Raw genomic sequence first — 16,017 nt, 5'->3', positions numbered from 1 at the left:
TACACTACCATGTGTGTAACTGGTGTTCACAGAGGTAAGAAGAAGATGTCAGATTCACTGGAGTAACAGATGGTTGTGAGCCACCTTGTGGGTGCTAGGAACTGAATCCTGGTCCTCTGGAAGAGCAGCCAGTGAGTGCTGAGCCCCCCCTCTCTCCCCACAACTTGCTTTTTATTTACCAATGTATATACTCACTCCTTTATTTCTGTAGTCCTGGCCAGTTGAATGCTGGCATTCCTAAATACCAGGCAAGTAAGCGCTTTAACACTGAGCTCCCAGCCTTCTATACTCACTGTCTCACCCCATCTTTCTGTGCCTTGCTAATTGAGATAAGAGAGTGTGCACTTCCCTTCACTACCCCCCTAAGAAAGGGGGGCTGGGCAGGTATGTGCCCCCTTTTCTTACTCCTTTGCTGCATGCCCCATGCTCCAGGGATCCCCTCTTCCTCAACTCCCAGGCAGCCAAGCATGGTAACTTAGTGTCAGTTCCTGAGAGTGTTGAAGACTTTCTATCCCTGCTCTGACTCGGGCTGTCTTCTGGGTGTCCTGGGACTGGCCGCCTTCTCTCTGACTCTCAGCCTGTAAAAGGAAAGCAGCCACAATAATGGAAGTGGGCTGGCTGCACTGGTAGCTCAGTTGGTAGAGCGCTTGCCTGATATGCAGGGAGCCCTGGGTTCAATCCTCAGTACCACACAACCTGGGCATGTCAGGACTCAGAGGGTGGAGGGTCAGGAGTTGGAAAGGCCATCCTTGCTACAGGAGACCCTGTCTCAAAACAAAACAAAAGGTAAAAGAAGTAAAAAGGTTGCCTGCATGATCAGAGGATGCTCTCTCCCTCTCTCTCTCTCTCTCTCTCTCTCTCTCTCTCTCTCTCTCTCTCTCTCTCAGTTGGTGGTGTCCAGGATGAGGGTCTGTGCTAAAAGAGGAAGCAGTTGGCACAACCTTGTTTAATCCCATGTCTGTGGAGCTGACATACAACCTTGTTCTGATTCCATGCTCTGGAGAAGCTATGGCACCACCCTTACTAAAAAGCTAGGATGAGATCTGGCCTTGGTGATGACCAGCCTGAGACACTGTGACCTTCTGGCATGAGGAACTGTGCCAACATACCTACTGTTTTGTTGTTTGTTTGTTTGCTTGCTTGCTTTTCCAGAAGGAGCTCCAGCCCCATCTCCCTCAGCTGGCTTTTCCTCTCTCACCCTCATCTTTTCCTTCTGTAAAGGATGCTAAATCTTGATGCGCCAACCACTCCAAAATCCTGAGGAAATGCAAGAAACTCTGACTGGCCTGGTTACAGAAGCTGAAACATGGCCAAACCAGATGCCAGAAATAAGATTAATCTGTCCTACCCTTTGAAGACAGAGAGAGAAGAGAGAGAGAGAGAGAGAGAGAGAGAGAGAGAGAGAGAGAGAGAGAGAGCCTCCGCCTTCTCCCTCAGCTTTGCTTTCCAGAAAGTGAGGTGTCCCCCCAAGAGCGAGTCCAGGACGCAGCAGAAACATCACACAGAGAGTCCTCACATTTTTCTTTCTTTCTTTCTTTCTTTCTTTTTTCTTTTTTCTTTTTTTGGTTTTTCAAGACAGGGTCTCTCTGTGTTATCCTTGGCTATCCTGGATTCGCTCTGTAGACACATTTTTCATTTCTAAACTACACCTAGGTCGTAAAAAAAAAAAAAGCCAGCGAATGTAATAAATTCACCCCCTCTGCAGGACATGGTTTTAATTAATTATCATGTTGTTCAAGGTGACTCATGTGTGAAATGTAAGTGAGGAGCTCACATACTCCACTCTGCAGCGCAGGCAGCTTGCTATCTTCCAGGAGGATGTACAAGAAGGCTTATTCCTGGAGGCTAACCCTAACCCTAACCTCTCCCGCCATGGTCTACACCTGCCTCTACCTCCCAAGTGCTAGGATTAAAAAGCATGTGCCACCACATCCAGCAGGAATGTGATTTTAGCCTACAGGAAGCTCACACAGCCAACTCAAGGGTCTAAGAGATTGGATCTCGTTTTCTCTGGTAAGTTTTTTGTTTTGTTTTGGTTTGGTTTTTTCTTAGGAAAAAACTCTAACCAGATGTGTGTAGCTGTGTGTGTGTGAATGTGTTTGCCCTTGTGTCTGTGTGTCTTACTCACTTGATTTGGGGAGGGGGAACCAAAAAAACAGAGGTAGCCATTTCAGTGCAGACTAGACTGTCTTCGGGCAGCTCCAAGGACTCTTCCTCCTGCTTGGGACCTTTGAAATTTCGTTCTACCGCGCCCAAGATCCCTGTTTGCCTCCCATCCCAGGGCTGTACTATGCAGCTCGTGCAAATGCTTCTCTGGGGTTATATTCCTTTCTGCTCAACTGTAAAAACCCTCTACTCTGCATCACAGGAAATGGGCAGAGTGAGCATCGGATTCTTTGTAAAGCCTTTAGCACTGTGGTCCACAGAAGCAGGAAGATGACGGTTTGGTTCTTACATGTTTTTGTTGTTGTTGTGGTGGTGGTGGTTGTGGTTGTGGCTGTTTTTGTTGTTATCGTTAGTTGTGTGGGGGGGAGCAGTGTATACATAATTTGCTAGAGTTGTTTGTACCTTTCCATCACATGGGCACCAGAGGAACAAACTCAGGTCTTCAGGGTTGTTGGCAAGCACCTCTACCTGATGAGCCATCTCAGTGATGATAAGATCAGGCAGCTGAGGCTGTTGGAAAAGAACCAGAAAATACAGAAGGGAGGTGTGGAGCTCTGGGCAGTTCCTCTGGGTTAAGTCAAAGCAAAGCCCTCAGATGTGGGGAAAGAGGGGGCCTCAGAGAAAGACTGTGAGCCCCTTAGCCCAGCTAAGGTAGAGGAGAGCAGTTCAGCATCTGGGCTTCTGCACTGCAAAACTTCGCTGCTTGGCTTGGAAGCTGGATTTTATTATTTTGTTTTATTTTTAAGTAAAAAAAAAAGAGAGAGAGAGAGACTGGATCCCAATCATCAGGCCGCTTCCCTTGGGACCCCAGAATTCTGCCCTGGCCCCACACCTGAAGTTCCCTTGAGGTCTTCCAAATAAACGGCAGCGGGTGAAATCTATGCTTAGCTGAAGTTTTGTCCTAGAACCTCCTGTTACTCACCCCCACCCCAACCTGTTACTGTTACCCGTGGCCAGGAACCCCCACCCCACCCCCCACCCCCTGGTTCCCTGTGTGAGGAAGCAGAAAACCCAAAAAGAAACCAACCAAATTCTTCTTCCAGTCTCTAGCCTACTTGGATTTTCAGCTTCGGTGGGAAGTTCCTTTGAAATTTCAAAATGTACAGGAATCTAATAAAGGCAAGGAGTGGGAAGTCTCCTTCCAAATTGCAATGCTCCGAATGACACTCCAGACAGTGTCTACAGCACAAACTTTAAAGGGACAGAGGACACACAGATGGGACGCATTCAGGATGGGACAATGGGTAGCAGTCGCAGCCAGGTCATCATGTGCAGGTGATCTGAGACAGCCTTTGACAGAGCTAGCTAGCACAAAGAGCGCTTAACCCATCATTAGAATCTGGGGGTGCTGAATCCAGAGGACACACTCTTACAAAAGTGGGTGCAGCCTGTGACATACAAAGCAGGAGGGAGTATAGGGGGAAGAGTGAAGGAAATTGGAATTTTAAAAGATTAGGAAACTTCAGAGCACCCCAAAGAAAGGGGGCTCCCCCACAAGGCAGTGGGACAGGATGGTGGTGGGGGCTGGAAGGCTTTAGAAGTCGTCTTGAGGCAGATTTAAATCGCTGGGCTCAGCATCCAATGGCTTGGCATCCTTAGGTGCCAAAATAACCAGCCCTCTCTGCCAAGTTCAGAAGAAATCAACCAGAGCTATTGTTTGGCCTTCCATCCCCTTGAAACAATAGTTGACCAGCTGGAATTTTCACTCTCTGAGCAGTTAGCTCTGGGGAGCTGGTCAGGGACCCTGGTCCTTTTCTAGGGTAGACGCCCTTCTCTGGGTCCAGGAGTGAACTTTTAAAAAGTCCCTCCGAGGGAGAGCGTTAGATATCGGCAAAAGGTAGTTTTGTTTGTTGGTCATAAGCGACACCACTTAGAGTTTTCTCAACTCTGCCGGTCTCTCTTTTACCAGGTGAAGCCCAGAAGGAGGGCCAGAGAGCTATCCGTGGTTGGTGTGTTTTCTTTGATTGGTTTGGATTGGTTTTTGCCCCGGCTGTGCTTGGGGTGAGCTCAGGACCCCATGCACGTGTGCGCTACCGAGTTAAATCGTTAGCCTTGGCCCGCAATTTTAAAGTCCTGAAATTCCATCTTAGTTTTTGTTTTCATGTGTCAGTCTTACTTGTGGTCTTCTCTGGCCTGGCACAACAAAGAAAACTGGAGCATTTGGGCAAATAACTTGAGATTTCCCTTTTCCCCGTTTAACCACATCAGAGCAGGATGGAGTTGTGGGGGGGTGGGCGGGGGTAGGAGGAACTGGGTTCCAAGAGGCCTTCTTGGTTGACTAAGGAGTGGTCACCTTTCTTAGTTTCTTTAAGGGGAACCAAAGGATGGGGTGCAGAACCTCGCGGGGAAGGGGGGTAGGGAGGTGGAAGGCTGCCATTGGTGCAAAGGAGAAAGAACAGAAGGGAAACTGCTGCTTTGGGAAGAAACTCATCTTGTCTGTAATGGGTAAAAGTTTTGCTTCAGAGCGACTGCTCTTTGACGGACTGGGTGCCCTGGACCCTAGGCGGCTGGTTAGCTAGTTCCTACAGCGGAATAACAGTTTACCCTCCCCAGGGCTCCTTCTGGCGGGATCACCCGCAACCCCTCCCCTGGCCCAATGCCTCTGGGCAATGGGCAATGTAACGTGGTCCGTGCCTATTTGCCCAGCACCCGAGACACACACACACACACACACACACACACACACACACACACACACACACACACACACACACACACCGGGATCCAACCCTCAGAGTTGCTGAGGCCCTTTAGACCACAAAATTGTCTCCAAGATCTCCGTTTTTCATTACGTCTCTTCATCTAACTATACCTCGCTTTCCCTGCCCCCACCACGGGACTTTCACAAACCGCTGAGGGAGGCAACCATCCAGTCGCGGGAAAGGGGGGGGGGGGATTCTAGTAAACTTATAGGAAGAGGGTTAAACCTCAGACCGGTATTTAAGCCGCCTGTAGTGCGGTCTGAGAGAGGCAAGGGCACGGAGAGCAAGCCGAGTCACGGTTCCCAAGCTGGATCCACAGGCACCAGCAGCAGCAGCAGCCTCCCCAGTCTCGCCCCACGATTATCTGGAGCTTCCAGCACTGCAAAGGGCCAGAGAATCCCAGGCCGCCCAGCTGGCTCCTCACCAAATCCTCGGGTCCCCAGAACAAAAGACCGCCTTGCTTTTGAATAATACCGGAGAGCCAGTCTCTAGCCTGGTGCCACGCGGGCCGCAGCAGCGGGGAGGGTGGAAGAAGAGCGAGCGGGGGACTTCTGGCCTGCTGCCTCACCACCCACCCACCCCACCCCCGCAACTTTTCTTTCTCACGGGCGTGGGGAGGGAGCGCAGAGACTCAAGGGAGAAGCGTCGCGGTTTCCGAGCATTTCTTCCCACTAGGGGCTTGGTGAGCGCCAGAACCCGGCGGCGGCTCCATTCCCGGGCACTCTCAGGCGCCAATCCCAAAGCAGCGCCAGCTTCCCGCACTTGACTGGAGATACTAGGTCCTCCCACACCCAAATGTCTCCACCAGTGGGCTAGGAAGCCCCAGGGCGAAAAGCTCCGAAGATGTGCACTGTTAAGGCATCCTAGAACTAGGGAAGCCCCGCAGGGAAAAAAAACCGGTTTCACCATAAAACAAAACAATCAGGGTTTTTGGTCTAAACAGTCCTAATAATTTGTCCTTTCCATTCTTTTGTCTGACTTCAGCTGCACAGACCTGGTTCAGGGACGAACTGGTATTTATTCCTTCCCCCCCACCCCACCCCCGCCGCAATAAATCTTACTCAGTCTCTCAGTTTAGACATGGTTCTCATTGAATTAATCTCTGCAAACTTGTTTCAGAAAAATAACGAATGATCAAGTCAATAGCCTGTTTTGTTGTTGTTGTTGTTGTTTATTCTAATTATCTGAGGAAAGCCTACCTTCAGTCGTGAAGATTGTATAGATGAGCTCTGAACAAACAGAAAAGTCTTAATAAAACATTTTTACACTTTCGAACTTGAAATAAACACCACTAGAGCAACAACTTGCCTGTTTTAATCTATCTTTAAAATAGATAATGTATACATAAGAGTTCCAAAGTCAAAAGGGTGTCTGTATTGGTCAGGAAGGTAGCATTCGTGCTCCATCTCTTCCTAAAAGTAACGAATGCTCTAGCAAGTTATGAACCTTGAGTAGCTAAGTCCAGCTAGGACTACACAGTGGGGGGGAGAGAGGGGGGCTCAAGGTTCTCAGAGTATACACTTAGCATGTACAGCTGCTTACCGGATACCAAGTGATATACTTTATTTTTGTTTCAAAATCCCAAGTTTGAAACTTAATGCTTCCCCCACCACAACGCTGTTAAATGGCTCTGTTCTATTCTATGGCTATACCTAATATATTTGAGGATTAGAGGTAATTAAGTTCTGATTTTCTATTCCCTTTTCAACATGATATACATTCTGTATTCTGAGAATAAATAAAAATCAAAGGATTTAAACAAATAGCTTTTTCGTTGAGGTTGAGTATACAGTATTTTCATAGGCTCGACAGCAGTTGGTAACTTGCCATGGTGGCACATGCTAATTCTAGCACTCAGGAGGCTGGAGAAAAATTGCTACAACTTTAAGGCTAGCCTGGTGTGGACACAGGAGGGGAAACCCAGAAATCTGTATTCTTTTATTTTATTTTTTAAAGTACAGTTATTTGCGTTTGTTGCGGGGGTGGGGGGGTAGTTTGCCAAATGGTGTGAAGGTCAGAAGACAGCTCTCTGAATTCCGTTCTCCCCCTCCACCACAGGATAAGGGTTTAATTTAAGTCTTCAAGACTTGCAAAAACATCTTTACATCTTTACCCCTGAACCATTTCGATAGCACTGTATGTTCTTTTTAGGAGAACCACCCTATTCTCCCAGTTAACAAAAACAAAAACAAAACAAAACAAAACAAAAACAAAGCAAATTTGTTAGTGATTTTTGTTGTTATGATGTTCTGCTGAAATGTGGAGGTTTGTGTTGGATCTACAAAGGATGTGTTTGTGACAGATTGAAAGGTGTCTTTATGCGTGCTGGAAATTTTCTGACAATGTTTCCTGTGGAGGACAAAGGGCTCACTTAGTGCTTATTTGGATTTTTCCCCTCTGCAGTTATGGTTTTTTGAAAAATTAAGAGAGAGGTCTGATTTCACTGTACAAGTTTCTTTTTCTTTCTTTCTTTCTTTCTTTCTTTTCCCCCCCTCTGAGACAGGGTTTCTCTGTGTAGCCTTGGCTGTCCTAGACTCACTTTGTAGACTAGGCTGTCGCTGTACAATTTTCTCCGACTCTTTTAGAATTAGAAGAAAATACAGAAAAGTCCCTTCGTGGACTTTGATGGCAAAAGCTTGCGAGGGCAGAAACACACCTCACTTCTCCTGCCAGCCACCTTCTAGTCTTGGGTAAAATCTAAGCTGAAGCCAACCGTGTCTTTACAGGTCACTAGCTCCTCTAAAGGAGCCTCCTGAGAAAGCGGGTAGAAGGACCATCCTTGTATGCACCCCCGCACCGCACCGGATGGAAGGTCCTTTAAAATTCCTCCATCAGGGGGCTATGTGTCCTCCGGGAACCCAGTTCTCTGAGGATGGGGGAACGTAGGAGTGGGACGGCAAGAACCGGGCTGGAGTACCAAGTCCATGAGGCTGAAGTTGGGGTGCGAGAGGAAAGTGAAGATTGAAGGTTCCGTGGGACTCCCGAAATCTTTTTCCGCTTTCCGCTTTCCGAGATTGTGTCTCCAAAGGAAGCCTTTTCCAACCACACTGGGGGCTCTGCTGTCTGCTCCCCTCCCCCCCCCCGCCCCCGCTTTGCCAGGATCAGGGGTGGGAGTGGGGGGGAAGATTTTGGCTTCAGCTTGGATCTTTGGAAGACAAAATGCAGAAGAGAGGGAAGTGCCAGATGTTTAGAGGAAAAGAGACAATTCTGGCCTTGCAGAGCCCTCGGTTCTGAGCAGGATCTACCAAGCAGGAAGAGGTGCCAGGGGCTCGCTGGTTTGGTTAGACTGGCTGGCAAGCCCCCAGGGGTCCTGCTTCCCCAATGCTGCGACTTCAAGTCCCACTGGCACACCTGGTCTTTTACATGGGTGTTAGGGATCTACAACCAGGTCTTTAGGCTTGCATCTTCCCAGCACAGCACCAGTCCTTAAAAAAAAAAAGAAAGAAAGAAAGAAAAAGCTCTTTCCCAGGAGTGGCCCCAAGGGTGAGGGTGCTAATTTATAACCAAAGTGACATCCAACTTTTTGGGCCTGTTACCGGGGTTTAGTTATTCCAAATGAGAAGATGTTGTGATATAGCCAAATAACCGTGTGAATTACCATGTAAACCTCGTTCTTGAGATAGCTCAGAGAGTAAAGGGATTGTTGCATTAACCTAACACCTTCTGTTAGATCCCCCAAACCCATATGCTTGAAGGCACTGTGTCATGCAGAAACCTACACAAATAAATAAGTGTTTAAAAATATTTTATCTGTGTGTTTTGTGTATTTACTTGTTGGTTTTTCGAGACAGAGTTTCTCTATGTATCCCCCTGGCTACCCTGGAACTCTCTGTGTAGACCAGGCTGGCCTTGACTTTACTAAAATTAGCCTGCCTCTGTCTCCTGAGTGCTGGGATTAAAGTACCATCATTGCTTTTTAAAAAAGGGGGGGGGAGAAAACTTTTTAAATGGAGGAAGGAAAAAGTGCATACCTGGCCTAAAGCCATAGGCACCTGTTTAGGAAAAGAGGTGGCCTTTTAACAGTGTTTCTATGTGTGTACCCTTGCCTGTCCTGGACTCGCTTTGTAGACCAGGCTAACCTTGAACTCACAGGGATCCACCTGCCTCTGCCTCCCAAGTGCTGGGATTAAAGGCGTGCAGCTAAGAGGGCTAAATTTATCATCCCCACCTTAGGGAGCCATCTGCTTCTCCTTGTGGACCCCACAGTCCATCCTGTCTCTCTGGGCAGAACCTGTCTTCAGGGGTCTCCCCAGAAGCCCTCCCCTTTTTCTATGGAAGGGGATTTGGGGACTGATCTACCTGAGGGTGGAGCATTGTGCATGGGTAGGATGGTGGCAGCTCGGTTGCTTTAAGCAAAGAGCTAAAGGGAAAGATGGGCCTCCTCCCTCTCTCTCTCTCTCTCTCTCTCTCTCTCTCTCTCTCTCTTGTTTTTCTCTCCTTCTCCTTCCCTTGTTTTTGGGTCTCCCTGTGTAGCCTTGGCTGTCCTGGACTCTCTATGTAGACTAGGCTGACCTGGAACTCACAGAGATCCACCTGCCTCTGCCTCCCGAGTGCTGGGATTAAAGGTATGCACTGCTGCTGCCCACCACCCAGCGGCCTCTTTCTTTCTTTTTTTAAAAAATATTTTTTATTAATTTATTCATATTACATCTCAATTGTTATCCCATCCCAGACTCTTTCTTTTAAAAAAAAAAAAGGTTTATTTTTTTTATTTATTTGATCTCTCTCTCTCTCTCTCTCTCTCTCTCTCTCTCTCTCTCTGTGTGTGTGTGTGTGTGTGTGTGTGTGTGTGTGTGTGTGTGGTCATGAGAATGCAAGTGATCTCAAAGACCTAAAGAAAGTGTCAGATCCCTTGGGGCCCGAGGTGCAGGTGGTTGTGAGCTGCGGTGTGAGTGCTGAGCCTAGAACTTCCTCTACCTCTCCAGCCCCAAGACTAGCCTTCTAATGGCAGCTGCCCCCATCTCGCCGCCTGCTGCTCTTTGAACTTGAAGCCTTGACCAACCTGGATTTTTGTCTGTACTCCAGGATATCATGAAAACCCACCATCGTGTTTCTCACCGGCCAGTTTATCTCCGGGTAGACACTATCTATCCTGTCAGTCAAGGCCCATTTCGTTGTGCACAAGGTCTAAAGAAACAAAGGGAAGGCCGGCAGTGCAGTTGGTGGCGCATGCCTTTAATCCCAGTACTTGGGAGGCAGAGGCAGGTGGATCTCTGTGAGTTCGAGGCCAGCCTGGTCTACAAAGTGAGTCCAGGACAGTCAAGGCTAAACAGTGAAACCCTGTCTCGAAACAAAAACAAAAAAAGAAAAGAAACAAACAAACAAAGGGAAATACAGCACACGAAGGAGTTTGGTCTGGTCGTTAAGTCTGGGCGGACAGCCCAATCCCCTGCAAGACTCCGGGATGGGTTGAGAAGGGCTTTGAGCTCCTTTCTGAAATCATTGTTGACGTTCACTGACATCAATTTCCCCCCATTCCCTTTTAGCTTTTACTGTTTCCTGGAGCTCTCCTGCGGGGCAGCGTCCACGTGGGCAAAGCCAGTCGTGGTGGAGAGGAGGGCGAGGGGAACATGGGATGCTACAGAAAGCTTATTCCTGAGGTGAGATCCTGTACTGGAGTCCCCGCAGACTGGAGAGATAGACACATCTCTTTCTCTTTGGGGGCGGGGGGGGGGGGCTCAGCCCAGGGGTCGGAGAAAGGACAGGCAGAGCAGCCTAGAAAGGCAAAGAAGTTAACGATGTTTGGCCGTCTGGGGGCTTATCAGCGCCGCTGGGGTCAGGCGGCGGCCGAGGCGACGCGAGAGGAGGTTAGACGCCTGCCTGCCGGTGTTGGGGCTGCACAGGTGAGGAGGGGCTGCCCAGTCACCCTCACTGACCCTGGTGGCGGCGACGACAGTCCAGAGACTTGGGTCTTGGGATGTGCCTTTCTGGAGCTCGCAGGTGAAAGGAAAGAGAAGAGGGTGGCTGGTGAATGATTAACCCTTTCTGGGTCCTGAAGATGGGGGAGGGTACTTGCAGAACAACACAGGAAGCCGGGCTGAGTCTTTCGTTTCCTTCACCGCACATTCGGCTTCTAAACCCTTAAGTCCCCAATCCCTCAGAGCAAAGAAGGAAGAGTGGCTCAGGTGGGGGACAGAGGAATGGGTTAAGGGAACCCTCTTTTATTGGGGCAGGGAATGCCTTAGGCCGGCTCACACTAGCCGGAAAGGGAATTAAGCGTTGGAGGAGTGGAGTGCATTCTGGGACACTTCTCCTACCAAGACTGAGCCTCAAATCCTGGGCAATGGGTGACATGGGTCCAGTGGGGTATGAGAAAAGCTGTGTCCCCTGAAGTCCTCCCACTGTTTGTCACAGCAGTCTTTGGGAGGAAAGGCCTGTGGCCGAAAACTGGCTGGAGTGAGGGTGGGGGTGCGCACAGGACATTTCTTGGCTGAGCAGGATTGGATTTTTCGACCTCCATCCCCACCCTCCACCGTAGAGCTGGGTGCGGACTGGGCTCGGGTGTCTCCCAGCCAGGCAGTGAATCAGTCCTCTGACCTCAGCGCCATCCAGGGCCTCCCTCTAACAGGGTAAACATCCTCTATACTTTGGAAGCTGGTGAGGCAAGAAAGTCCAGTGGGTGACAAGAAGGAAGGAAGGAAAGATCTAGGTTCTAAGAGAGAGAAAGGTCTGGAAATGCTCCGATGTTGCCAGTGGCCTTCCACGGAGACAGTACTGCCAGCCTACTTGAAGCAGAAAATAGTGTGTTTTGATGGGTAGTTATTTGTCTGCCATCTATAGAGTGGGTCACAGGAACGTCACAAGTTAGGAGGTTGCGGGAGGGAGGGAGGGGGAAAAAAAGAGCAGATTTCCACCCTTATGGGGAGAGTTAAGGGCGAGAACAGCCAACTTTTGCGAGAACAGTCACCTTTCCCCAGGACAAGATGGTAGATCCTCGCTCTTAGACAGGGACTCAGGAAACTCAAAGGTAACAGTGGCTGTGGCTGTTCCCAGAGTTGGAGACGGTTGGAGGCCAGTATGACTGCTATTTCCTCTCCATTCTTGGCCCAGCAGCGGGGAGACGCTGAGGTCAAATAAACCCAGCCTGGAGCCCAAGTCCGCTTCTCCCCTCAGTTTCAGGCCCCAAGAAGCATTCTCATCACCCTCGGTGTATCCTCTCTGGTACACTCAATTTCAGTGTCGATGCTGGAGCCAAATCCACTGTTAGTGGCCAGCACGCAGCCCAACCCAAAACTTACTGACTCAAAAAAAAAAAAAAAAAAAAAAGGTATGCCTTGTGCCTCGGCTTTCTCTCTGACTTTGCCAGTGTTTCAGCTTCACGTGACCCACAGAAACCGTGGCTGCTCACTCCTCCACGCGGTTCAAAACAAGCGACAGGATAGAATGAAAAGAGAGCAACCAGGAATGCTGAGAAGTCTCTCTGCCACACACACACAGCCCCCTGAGCGAAAGGAAAGGGTGGGAAAGCTCTCCAGTCCCTTTCCGCGCCCGTCGCCGCAGCGCTACACAGTGGGAGGTTCGGAAGCTCTGAGCTGTTGCTGTAGGTTCAACCACAGCGCAGTGAAGCGGCTGAAACCGGGGTTTACCTGCAGCCTGGCTTCAGGCCCCTCCTTTACCTGAACACGAAAAAAATTTCAAAAGGGCAGCTTGGCAGGAAAACCGGGCCTTTCTGATTTGGGGACATCAGAAGACTTCCCTTGGAGCTCTCCGGTAGACTGGGTTGGGAAATTTTCCACACTGTAAAATCGGAGTCACAGTGTGAAGACGCAATAGGAGCCGTGGCAGAGTTGGGGTGACCGCGCTAGAACTTTCAGCCTGTGCCCCGAGTGAAAGCAAGTCAAAGTGTGTGAGCAATCAAACAACTCATTTGTGGTTGGGGGCAGGTCCCACTGAACCGGGAGTGACCACCAAATTCCTTCTAGACGCCGCAGACTTTGGTTTACAACGGAGCCGGCAGTAGACGGAGACGGTATCCGGGGTTCACTTGCCCAGGTTTGCGGGGCAGCCTTGAAGGGGAGCGCGAGGAGGCCAATTCGTGCGCGCTGGGCCGCTTTACCAAGGAGGAAGCAAGCCGAGGGGCGAGAAGGGTTTGGGAACAAGGCGACCCGGCCCAGCCCATAGTATTTCCTCGGGAATCCAGGCCTTTCTCCTACCCTTCTGGAGAGGATCCTCCTCCCACCCCGCTGGGGCGAAGGCCTAGCTTTGCTGGGAACTCTCTGGGCCTGGGCTGCCTGCGCTAGGCGGGGCCAGGGCACCGGAGGCTGGAGGCCGCCGGCGACTCCGCAGGCTGAGCGCAGAGTCGGGGAATAGCTGCCTTTGGGCTCTTGGTCCTACCTAGGTCGCTTGCAGCAGCGATCCTGGCTTAGGTGAGAACGAAGCGGTGCAGTCTAAAAGTCCAATTCCGAGCCAATTCGTCTGAAGCAGTGTTCCCTAAGCATTCATTCTTAACTGGAACACCCAGTCCCTCACAGGCCTCCCTCCCCGGAACAGGGGTGGCTGCAAACGACCCCCTAATCCTCCCCTGCAAAGACGGGGTGGCGAGGGTGGGGGTGGGGGAGGGGTGGAGAAGAGATCCCTATCAAACTTCAACCCCATTCACACCGGTCCGGTCCTCGATCCAGGGCCCTTATGAGAATGACATGTTCTGGCCATTTCTCTAGAAGCAAATAATTGGTAAATCTGCTGAGCAAATGAAGACCCTAAGGCGCACCTCTTCCCTTCTTCCTATAGGAACCAGCCTTTCATTAGATATGAATATCACTACTGTGTTTCTGTCGGTGAAATAGAAAATTCCAACCGGGTGGCTTTTCATAGCTACATTGGACCCTAGAGACGTCAAAAAGGCTGCAGGTCATAAGGAACCCATTCAGGCTCTGCCCAAACAGAATCAAATGATGTCTCAAGCTCCGCTGGTCATGATTTAGACTTCTCACATTTAAATAAATGCAGGAAAATACTGCAGAAATATCTAAATAAATGCACAAAACCATCTTTTTCTTCCCTAGAATTCCATTTGTATTCTGTGCCATAGACAAAATGGTAGGGAGGGTCAATTAACTGCTGTAAAAAGCTGAATAACTGCCCCTTTCTGTGTTTTTGCTTCTTATCTACTAAATGGAAGGGGGCGATTGAAAATTGACTCTTAGAATGTTGGGGCTTAAAACCCCGGCTGTGAGCCAGGGTGGTGGTGGTGCACTCAAGAGGCAGAAGCAGGTGGATCGCTGTGAGTTCGAGACCAGGACAGCCAAGGCTACACAGAGAAACCCTGTCTCGAAACACCAAAAACAAACAAACAAAAAACCTGGGTTGTGGGGAGTAGGGCTGGTGGTGCAGGCCTTTAATCCCAGCACTCAGTACTCAGGAAGCAGAGGCAGGCCAATCTCTGTGAGTTCAAGGCCGGCCTGATCTACAAAGAGAGTTCCAGAACAGCCAGGGCTATATACAGTGAAATGCTGTTTCCAAAAACAAAAACAAAAAAAAAATTTAAAAAGCTGGGTGTAGTGGCGCACGCCTTTAATGCCAGCACCAGGGAGGCGGAGGCAGGCGGATGGCTATGAGTTCAAGGCCAGCCTGATCTACAAAGTGAGTCCAGGATAGCCAAGGCTAACACAGCAAAGCCCTGTCTCAAAAAACAAATGAAAGAAAGAAAGAAAGAAAGAAAGGCTGGGCTGTGGTGGTGCACGCCTTTAACCCCAACAATTGGGAGGCAGAAGGAGGTGGATCTCTGTGAGTTCATGAAAACAAACAAACAAACAAACAAGAATTTAGAGCTTAGGGCTGGAGAGATGGCTCAGTGGTTAAGAACACTGCCTGGTCTTCCAAAGGACCCGGGTTCAATTCCCAGCACCTACATGGTAGCTCACAGCTGTCTATGACTCCCTCACATATAAATTAAGATTAAATAAAATATTTTTTTAAAAAAAGAATGTTAGGGCTTGTTGAGTGATAGTGGCAGATGCCTTTAATCTCAGCAGAGGTAGAGGCACACATAATCTCATAAATTGGAGGCCAGCCTGGTCTACAAAGTGAGTCCAAGACAGCCAGGGGTATATAGAGAAATCCTGTCATGAAAAACCAAAAAACCAAAGTGATTATCATGATGATGATGATGGACTATGGGAATTGACATGGAATTTGGGATGGAGACATGGGTGGAGTGGAGGAGAAATGAAATCAGTACACTGAGTCCGAAGACTGACTGAAGACCTGGCTCTGTGATCTGGCTGTCCCCAGCCTGTTTCCACCTCTATAGCATGGGAAGACTACGAGGCTCCCAGGACCACTGGGAAGAGCACAACAACTGCAGTCTGAACCATTTCTTATCCTCATCAGCCCTTGCTCCATCCAGGGAAAAAACTAAAAGGAGGGTATGGGAATCCAGCTTAGGTCGTGTGCCCTGGGGAAGCAAGCATCCCTATGGCTACTGAATGTTCTGCCATGTGAGCTCAGCTGGCTCATCCTCTTCCTCTGCCACATCCAAGGGGAAATGAGAGTCGGTTGCAGCAAGCCTATCTCAGCCCCTGTTTGCTTTGGCCACGTTGTGATGGTCTTGCTGGCTTTGCCAACAGGATTTGGGTGTTTGCTGTCCCGCCTGGCATGGCTGCTTGAGGCAGCTGGCATTCTGCTTTTGATAATCATGCTGACTAATGTTGCCCCAGGCAAGTGAAATCTGTCTCCAGGCTGCTGCCCGTTTCCCCAATGCATCTGCCCCTCTCGGATGGATGGGTCCCCGTTGGATCCTCATCACTACCAAGACTGCTAGGTCTCCAAAAGACCACAACCCCGTCTTTCCCCCCCCGTAAAATAACTAGCTGCCCAGAAGGTACAGACCCAAAGACTGAGAGGCACCGGGAAGCCAGCAAAAGAAATGAGTCAGAGAGATAAAAGCTTTGCTTTCCAACATGTCTTTATATTTTCTGAGGGCAGCCGTTAATATTGGAGAGATATTGAGGAGCAAGGGAGCAAAGGTGCCTCCATCCCCCCCCCCAACCCATCCCCGCAACCCCACCCCAGCCATGCTAGGACCAGTCGGAATGCAGGGCTGGGTAGCAGGGTGGAGGAAGAGCATGATTAGCAGGTGGTCTGACCAGATGGGAAGAATTTTGTACTCACAATAATCTCATCTCCTCCCGCTCCAAAGTGACTCCTG

The 16,017-nt window shown here is 49.6% G+C and overlaps 1 long non-coding RNA gene across 1 annotated transcript; it reads left to right on the top strand.

Annotated features, from left to right (window-relative positions):
• The first annotated feature begins 10,337 nt into the window (after positions 1–10,337).
• On the top strand, positions 10,338–13,760 carry LOC311579153. Its single transcript, XR_014773072.1, has 3 exons — positions 10,338–10,468; positions 12,791–12,860; positions 13,599–13,760. It is a non-coding gene; the product is annotated as an uncharacterized lncRNA (long non-coding RNA).
• Positions 13,761–16,017: the final 2,257 nt, after the last annotated feature.

This window comes from Acomys minous (genome assembly GCF_964271855.1).
Source record: "Acomys minous genome assembly, chromosome: 12".
Lineage (NCBI taxonomy): Eukaryota > Metazoa > Chordata > Mammalia > Rodentia > Muridae > Acomys > Acomys minous.
Note: the sequence above shows the minus strand (reverse complement) of the source record. Positions and strands in the feature narration are given on the sequence as shown.